The sequence below is a fragment of the Solanum dulcamara genome, chromosome 10 (assembly GCF_947179165.1).
Source record: "Solanum dulcamara chromosome 10, daSolDulc1.2, whole genome shotgun sequence".
NCBI classification, from domain to species: domain Eukaryota; kingdom Viridiplantae; phylum Streptophyta; class Magnoliopsida; order Solanales; family Solanaceae; genus Solanum; species Solanum dulcamara.
Window position 1 is genome coordinate 58,500,245 of NC_077246.1, and position 10,142 is coordinate 58,510,386.

Genomic DNA, 10,142 nt, shown 5'->3' on the forward strand with positions numbered 1-10,142 from the left:
AATGAACGTGAGAGCTAACTGAAAATATTTATTAAACTCTGAGCCTTAACGTGTTGTGATGCTGCTGCTGATTTTTTTAATGTGGTGAATTAAGATTTCAATAGACTATTTGTGTAGGTTCTTGGTGTTGTCTATTTACATCACGAAGATTAAAAGACCTCATTTCATGCCTTGATTTCCTTTTTTTGACAATCGATTTTTTGGTAGAGACAAAACCATCTCCTGGCAGTAGTTCAAATTAAACCCCTCAAGCTATTTTCTGTATATTAAAGAATGAATATCTGCTTGAATGTGAATGGTTGATCAACCATGATGCTACAGATGAGTTAAATGTATAACATATGGTTTGCAAACAGAAACCAATTCAATAAGATGAAATTTGTTAAAGCCATTTTCCATTTTAACCATCTGACAAACATTTCAATGGGTACATGAGACTTAAACCATCCAAAGGCAAATATATCAAAAATAAATATGACAAGCCTTTTCGATTTAAAAGAATCTTATTTGTTTCTTAAACAGTTAAACTTATGTCAAGTTAAAGAGTGTAACGTAAATTGGAACAAAAAAAATATTTTTAGTCCTTTATCACTGCTAAAAGACAAAGGGTCACTCTGAAAAAGATCAAGATTGATAATGATACATGGATTGGGGAAAAAACTTTGTAATGATCTTGAGGGTTGTTTTCGAAATTTTGTGCAAAATTATCATTTTATCCTATATTTAGTGCCCCGAGTGTTATTTGATCAAGTTGCACTATTTATTCATATTTATAAAGTTTTGAATGAGTTTTGAGGGTCAAAAACATGTTTTGATGTGTGGTCGTGTAAGTTGACCGCGGTCAATACGCGGTCAACATGCATGAACAGTAGCACGCGTGAATAGTAACAAGCGTGAACAGTAACTTTTGGGCAGAAAATGCCCCTTTCTTCCCATTTCAATATTTTTCATCATTTGTTTGAGTTCTTGAACTCCTTGAGGTGATTTGAGAAGAGATTTTCGTGGCAAAGTGTTGGGTAAGTGATTTTTGACCTAAAACCTTTCTTTTTCATTAAGTATTTGATGATTTTGACTCCTAAATTTTAGTTTCAAATTCCAAAAAATCTTTGTTTCTTCCGAATTCGAATATAAGGAAAATGGTGATTTCTAACTCGTTTTGAGCTCTAGTTTTATGGGTTTTTCAACCATGAGTTCCATATTACTAGTAGAATGTGATTGTCCAATAAATTTCCAGATTTGATCATTTTCAAAAATAGTTAATTTTTTGATCATTTTACCTCCGGTTTTGAAACCTATCAATATGGGTGTCATTGAACTCCTTGTGATGTGTATGTTTCATTGTTGATAGTGGTTTGTCATTCTAGGAGTTGAATTCGAGAGTTGCTTGTTCGGTGGAGGTGTTCGAGTGCGGTTTCGGCATTTGAGGTAGGTTTGACTATCCTTCTTTGAGATTGAGATGTGGTAATTAGTCCTTCATATGTTATAGACTTTGTGATGGAGTCGTAGTATAAGTTGAGAATGTTATATATATTGTGATGCCCGTGTGGGGACTTATTTATTAATGTGTTGTCGTGTGGGGTTTATTTATATTACATAGCCTGTGTGGGGTGCCTTATTTGTTATCTTATTTTCTTTGAGAGCGTGTGATTCATGATTTTTCTAAGAGAGAGGCTTGAGTATATTATTTGACTTGTGATGCCCGTCTGAGAGGTTGAGTTGGGGTATTGAGCATGCTTGAGTATTGAAATATTGTTGAGAAAGGGGTGACTATTTAAATGGAAGTATTTCCTTCCCATTACTATCTATTAAGGGTGAATATCATGTGTAGGTTAAGTTTTCAGAACTTTGAACCTTGTACCACATGTGAGTTGAATATTACTTCTATGCCATATGTGTTTTGATGAATTCATCCTCATTCATCATATCACAATACATGAGAAGTTGAGAAATATGGAAATTCTTTTTGAGAAAGAAAATGAAACACTTTTAAATCTTTGTATCTTGAGTCCCTGTTCGAGGCAGTGTTACGAAAGGGTAGTGAATGCATTATGATTGAGGTATATGGTCTGCGAGACCTCCATGGGTCCTGCTTGGTAGCACAGCTCGACAGGTGTATACGACAGGCTGTGCGACAGTCTTGATTCCACCGTACCACCACATTATTGCATCATCATATTGCATTACATCATCATATTGCATTGCATTGCATTGATATCTGTACTGATTGAATTATTTGGTTAATTGTGATTATGAGTTGTTATTATGAGTTTACTTTACTCGCGCCATTATATATGTATAAACTGACGGCATTGATGCCGAAATGGGAGTTTTTCTGTATGCAGGTGGAAGCGTTCCTTAGTTTATTTCATAGGTTTGATTAATTCCTTATACTTAGTCAGCTAAAACCTATTGAGTACATGTGAATTGTACTCAACCCTACTTCTGTGTCCCTTTTTGATGCAAATACTTGTCAGGGTACCTCACGTGGCAGCTGACATTCTAGCGTATTGTGTATTCTCAGATTAGTGGTGAGGTCCCAGTTTTCGGATCATCACTAGTCTATCTTTATTTTTCAGTCTTTTGTATCATTCATAGACTTATGTTGTATCTTCAGATTCGAACCTTGTATTAGATGCTCTTTATACTTATGACACAAGGTTTTGGGATAATTTCTTCATTGTCTTTCTTTTCACTTAAATCATGGCATGACTTTCCCTTGGGGAGTCTCATATGAGTTTTATTCTTAGGCTTACACATCAGGTTGGGTTTTGGGATGTGTGCCATTATGACCTCGGCTTTTTGGATCGTGACAAACTTGATAGGCCAAGAGACTGTCAAATTATTTGACAACATGTTCACTGATGATTATAGCAATATAGATATTTTCTGCCTCTCGAGCATCCCTGAAAATGTTTCTTATTGAAGACAATGAAATGTTCTGTGCTATTTCGAATTGAAAGATACTATTTGTTTATTTGAGAATCGATAGTTCACCAGAGCCGGATTGCATGTCAAGTCTATTCTGTCAATACTGTTGGACACAATCTTTATAATATGGTTTCAGAATTCTTCCATGGAGGCAAGTAAATCAAACATATGTGACATTCTTGCCTTATTTTACTATCTAAAGACAAAGCTCCTCAAGAGTTCTCTAAGCTTAAAACTATTAGTCTGAGCAATTTTTTTTGTTAAACTCTATCCAAATTCCTCAATAGCAGATTATCTACCATAACTAGAACCTTGACTTTTGTTTGTTTTATGTCATATTTAGTTAGGTTACTCGTCTCTATGAGTAGTCAGTAGTGTTATTACTTATTAGGTGTCAGTCTAAAATTCAGGGAGGCATGACCGACATCTTGTGCTTTACTTGATCGAGTGAACCAACTGAAACCACACAACTTTGACCATAAATTATTTGAAATGACAAGGCTTTCATACACAAGCTAGCCATAAGAGTAAATAACTTTATTTCTTAGGAACATAAGGTCAACGAGGCCAAAGACAAGGTCGGCAAGGTCACACTTTGAGTTACAAGACCCACATCATACGTCTACAAGACTCAAGAATAAAACTTCCAACACATAATCTGGACGACCTACCAATAAGGTATAGCAGACTCAGCAGTCCCGAGAAGACGGAGCATATCAATCATCCGCTGAAGTGAACAACCACGCTACAAGAACCTATTTCTACCTGTTAAACTGCAGACATGAATGTAGGCAACGAAATGTTAGTACGAAATAATGTACCTATTATGTAAGGCGGCAGTAGAACCAAAACTAAAAACATAATATACCAGACGTAACCTGCACAAATTTAACAAAAATCAGCCATAACCGATAATAGCATAGTCATTATTATCTCACAAGTGGAGTTTGAGGAAGGTAAGATTTCCTTAGATCTTATCTCTATCTATTTTTGTAGATAAAATTTTTGTTTCTAATAAACCATAAGCACAACGAAAAAAATAATCTCAGTAAAGAGTTTTTGCTTAGTTAAAAATTAAAAATTATATTTTCTTTTAAAATAATAAATATTGAAGTCATGAAGAGAACAAACAAATATTAATTAAGATAACATATAACAACTTATTTTCAGAGATTTTAAAATATTCTCTAAATTATAGTATCCTTATTTTGTAATCATTTTATACTTTCAAATTGTTTGTATCTAATTAAAATATTTAGAGTACATCGAAAAGTTATTTGATGATTTTATTTATAAAAAAAATTCTTCAATTTTTTTATTAGGTATATTTATTGCAAAATAAGATAATAGTTAGGTATTTATTAATTTTAATATGATCTAATATGTTCAAATACATAAAATCTCAATTATAATTATAATTTAAGATAAAAGGAAGAAAGTCTAGCTTATGATTCAGCCAAGTGGCATGTGTTAGTTCTTAGGACAAATTAGTTAAGTTAGATAGTAATTAGTTATTGTTTGCCTTTAATTTTAAGTTTTACTTTTAAAAAAATTCTAGTAGTTATTTTATATTTTTAGTTTTTCACACTAAGTTATTTTTCAGATACGCAATATTACATAACTCTAAAATTTCCAAGTAAACTAAATGGTAGTTATCTACAAATATTAATTTTCAATTATATTTTTATAATACTTACCTATTACTATCTTAATTAAAATGACAAAATAATTGTCTTATCCACCATCTTAATGTGAAAACATCTTTTTTATTATCAATTTTAAATTTTACATCATTTTAGTGTTTAAATAGATTTTTAAAGTTTAAATTTGATATTTAATTTTTAATAAATTTTTACTAAATTTTGGTTTTAAAAATTGAAAACTATAAAAATAGAGTCATATTTAGGATAATTTTTCTTATCATTTTCCAAAAAAAAAATATGTTTTCTCTTTATTTATGTTTTAATGAATAAGCCAATGACTTTAGTATTTTTCTTAATTATATTTTATTTTGGTCTAGCTTTTAATTATTTTTTTGTATCCCAATTATTCTAGAAAAAAGGGCAGTCCGGTGCACTTAAGCTCCCGCTATGCGCAGGGTCCGGGGAAGAGCCCGACCACAAGGGTCTGTTGTACTCAGCCTTACCTTGCATTTCTGCTAGAGGCTGTTTCCAAGGCTTGAACCCGTGACCTCCTGGTCACATGGCAGCAACTTTACCAGTTACTCCAAGACTCCCCTTCCCCAATTATTCTAGAAACAGTTATTTAATATCGTATTATACTATTATTTTAGTAAAAACAAACACAAAATATAAATAGAGAAAAAAAATCAAAAGGCCAAAATAAAAAGGAAATGAAAACAGACAACAAAATAACCACCTGCACCACTTGTACCTTATCCCCCATTTCTCATTCCCCTAAATCACACACACATTATACACATGATCACAACATAAATAATATTTATTATTAAAATTAAAAATTAATTTAAAGCACTCATGAATATCAAGACATACGCATGACTTCTTAGCACCAAATCATAACAACGATAAAAATTGTGCGAGTATAATCTATGATAGAATAAAATCCTAAACTTATGAAAGTATTTTTGATTGAGAAAAAGTTATAAACTTCACCAATTATTTCATAAATTTATATCTCACCCAAAAATTAAAACTCATTCTTGACTAATCAATGATTGTATATTGGTCAGAATTCAACTGCTCAAAAATCACATGCAGCCTTCATGTTTAGAGATCATGTTGATTGTGTCTTGAAAAAGGTTAAAATACATTTCGTGTTGTGTTAATATGTGTGTGGGGGTGGGGGTGGGGGGTGGGGGGTGGGGTGAGGGGAGAGATTTCATTCTATAAATACTCCAAAGAAAAACTTAATTCTTCATTCTAAATTTCAGTCCCAAGAGTTAATTGTTCATTCTAAATTTCAGTCCGAGAAGAGAAGTAATACTATTTATGTATCTTTGCTTGACTACAATTTTATTTCTTAAACCTTTGCTTTTATGAACTAACTTTTCATACTGTTTGACTTTAAGAGTCCTTTTTAACCAACTACATGATATATTTTTAAGTGCATTATATTTTTATACCAAGAGAAGTAATACTATTAATTTATTTTTGCAATTTCCACGCCTGATTTTTTCTTTACATTTATATATTTTTATATTTTTAAATTAAAAATTTGGTTAACATTTTTTATATTCTTACTTATGCAGGATGTCTATAGTTACTTGGACTGATTTACGAGTTGAAATTATGGAATACGATCAACACCGTACCAGATGCCGAGAGGAGTTGTTGAATGTCCAAAATATTGAAATGAGGTATTTGAAACATAAATACAAGCGTGTCACGCTCCGGAAGGGTACCCTAGACTTGACCGGCACCCGAAAGCCATTTTTGACCTCCGAGCGAACCACCTGGTCCAATCACACATTCATTCAATCACGTTCACTCAAGGGAGAGTTCAATTATAACATGTTACTCACAATACAGGGCCGAAGGCCAAACATCTATCAACTCAACAAACGGCTTTAATAAAACTTACTCAGAAGAACAATCCAACATTCCCCACACTCTAGTCTATGAAGCCTCTATCGACAGTCTAGGAGGTGCCAATGACAAGTCCATGGCTACCGACAATCAAAATAAAGGAAATGGCAACAAAACTATACAAGAAGGCTTAACATCCTCCGGGAACTAGGAGGACACACCAACTAGCTGGGAGTGTATGTGGATCTTCAACGGGGTGCAGGTTGATGATCTCCAGTACCTGTCTCTGCATCATGAAATGATGCAGGCCAAATGGCGTCAGTACATGGAATGTACGACTATGTAAAATGGCCGAATGCAACGAACATCAAGGAAAAATCAAATCAAATCGGAATCTCAACTCAAGAGAAATGACAACTCAAACAAGTGTCCTAAGTCTAAACAAGAATATGATTTAGACAAGACCAATCACATACAATTCAACTCAATCTGACTCAGAGTACTATCAAGACCTATTTGGGAGTTTTTCTTACCCGACAACCATCACTTATGAGCCAGTGAAAGTACAACAAACCGATATTGTTGTCGCATCCGTTCAAACTTTGCTAGGGTATGAACGAATCAACCAATCATGGATCCAATCCAACCAAGTCCTATAATGTCAGGACAAACATCTTGGGGAAGCATCCGACTTTAACGGTTCAATCCCCCCTACGTTTGGCGATGCAATTATTGGGTTCGAGTATGGACTGTACTCTTGCCCAATTTGGTGCTCGATACTCCTCCCAAAACTCAATGCTCATAAAACTCCATCCAATCAACTCAATCAAATCATATCGACAAGTCTCATTACAACCTTGTCAACCCATCAACTCTATCACGATCAAATCTCTTCCAATCATACTATCCGATCAATCTCAATCATATCTTTCAAAAGAAATTTAAATGCACATTTATAGCAACATATAGACATAATCAATCATTTCCTCCATCCATTTGAGAAATATTTGAGACTCATCACAACTTCAAGACTTTAAATCGACACTTTATAATAGGCAACATTTTTAAGAAAATAACATCCTTTATCATAATCTACATAATTAAGAAGATCAATAGAATATATTTAATAACTCATCTTCATCAACTCATACTCACATAAAGGCTCATTTTAGGAACTTCTTAGCTCAACAACATCAACACATATAGAATCAAACGAATAGGGGACAAAGCTCATTCAAACATAAACCATACCAAGAAACTCTATTTTAATGGACATCTAACCTCAAAGCAAGAGTAGGGCACATGGGTGGACGCATCCCATGTTTTAGATAGCCTTACATACCTTAGTGAAGACTTGAAGAAAACCTTGATGTTGGGTCTTCAATGGAGAACTCAAATCTTGAAGCTCTTGGAACTCTTTTTGTTGGAAATAGAGAAGAAGAAGAAGAAGAAGAAGAGATAGAGAGAGAGAGAGATTTCTAGGGCTTTTAGAGAGAGAGTGAGGGATTGAAAATGATCCCAAAATGTGCTAAGGCTGATACATATATAATTTGGGACAATTCCCAAATTTTCCCTTCTCAAAAGTTCTGAAAATAGGCTAAAATGCTCCTGGCGCGATAGTGGCGCGTAGCGCCATTGCAGCGCCAGGCTGATTACGCCTAAAACCTGCACACCTCGTAGTGGCGCGCCGCGCCAAGAACCAAACTACTGAGTCATATTCTTGGCGCAATAGTGGCGCGTCGCGCCCTTACAACACCAAGGCCATATTTTCTGGGTTTTGGAAGTTAGGCTTGAAAAACCCTGCACAACTTTTAGTGGCGCGTCGCGCCAGGGGCCAAACTACTGAGGCACATTCTTGGCTCGATAGTGGCGCATCGCGCCACTGCGGCACCAAGCCCAGATTTCCAGTAGTTGAACTCTAGACCTGAAAATCCCTGCTGTGCTAGTTTATCTTAGGATCGACATATCTTTTGACTCCGAACTCCAAAAATTACATTCTTGGTGGCGTTGGAAAGAAGACTCAACGACCTTTAATTCAATAGGTCGTGGGCCACCCATATTGTCGTCTTTCAAAAGATAGGGTCATTAGAAGTCGACCCCTTATACGAACTCAGCCTAAAACTTAGCTGCGACGGATCTTTTGGACTTAACTCGGTCCTAGGGGTCCTTGGTCACCCCACATCACCTCTAACACTGCTCAATCCCTCAGAGACTCGTCTTAATTCATGAATATACTCCACAATACTCGGGTTCGACCCCACTCAAATACAAGAAGGGTTCGAATCTTTGGAAGAATTTTTGAGGGGTGTTACATTATCTCCCCCTTGGGATCATTCATCCTCGAATGATGAGTGACCAAGAATGGACTCGGGGTACAAATCACAATCAGAATTTAGTCAATCAACCAATCAATTTCTCAAACAAATCACCAATCAAACTCATAATATGCAACCAAATTCAAGTCAAGGAAATGGACATTACCTTCAATATTCTCATCGGTAGGCACGAATAGATGTGGATATTTAGATTCCATGGCTTCCTCCGCTTCCCATGTGGCTTCCTCAACAAGTTAATTTCTCCACAGGACTTTGACTGAGGCGATCTCTTTGTTCCTCAACTTGCGGATTTGGCGATCCAGAATTTGGACCGGAACCTCTTCATAGGATAAGCTATCCTTAACTCCAATACCATCAATGGGGACTACCAATGAGGGATCGCCTAAGCACTTCTTCAACATCGAAACGTGGAATACCGGATGAATAGAGGCTAGCTCTGAGGGTAGCTCCAACTCATAAGCAACGCTCCCAATCCGCCTCAAAATCTGGTAAGGACCAATATATCGAGGACTAAGCTTTCCCTTCTTTCCAAACCTCATGACGCCCTTCATGGGTGACACTTTCAAGTATACCCAATTACCCACCTCAAACTCTAAGTCTCTCCTCCTTACATCGGTGTAAGATTTTTGGCGGCTTTGGGCTGTCTTTAGCCTCTCTCGAATAACTCGCACCTTCTCCATGGCTTGATGAACAAAATCAGGCCCAATCAACCCGGCTTCACCAACTTCAAACCACCCAATGGGTGATCTACACCTCCTCTCATACAAGGCTTCATAAGGAGCCATTTGAATGCTTGCATGATAGCTATTGTTATATGCAAACTCTATGAGAGGCAAGTGATCGTCCCAATTTCCTTTGAAGTCAAGCACACATGCCCTCAACATATCTTCCAATATCTGAATGGTGCGCTCTGCTTGGCCATCTGTCTGGGGATGGAAGGCCGTACTCAAGTTTACCTTCGAACCTAATCCCTTCTGAAAGGATTTCCAAAATTAGGAAGTAAATTAAGCTCCTCTGTCTGAAATGATAGACAAAGGGACCCCATGCAATCTGACGATCTCCTGTATGTACAACTTTGCATAATTCTCTGTGGTGTCAGTTAACCAAGAAGTGAGCTGATTTTGTCATTCTATCCATAATCACCCAAATCGAATCATGTTGCTTTCGAGACCTCGGTAGACCTGTAATAAAGTCCATGTTGATCATTTCTCACTTCCATTCCGGAATTTCTATATTTTAAGCTAAACCACATGGCCTTTGATGCTCAACCTTCACCTGTTGACAATTCGGGCACTTGGAAACGAATTCTGTAATATCTCTCTTCATCCCATTCCACCAATAGATTTCCCTCAAGTCATGGTATATTTTT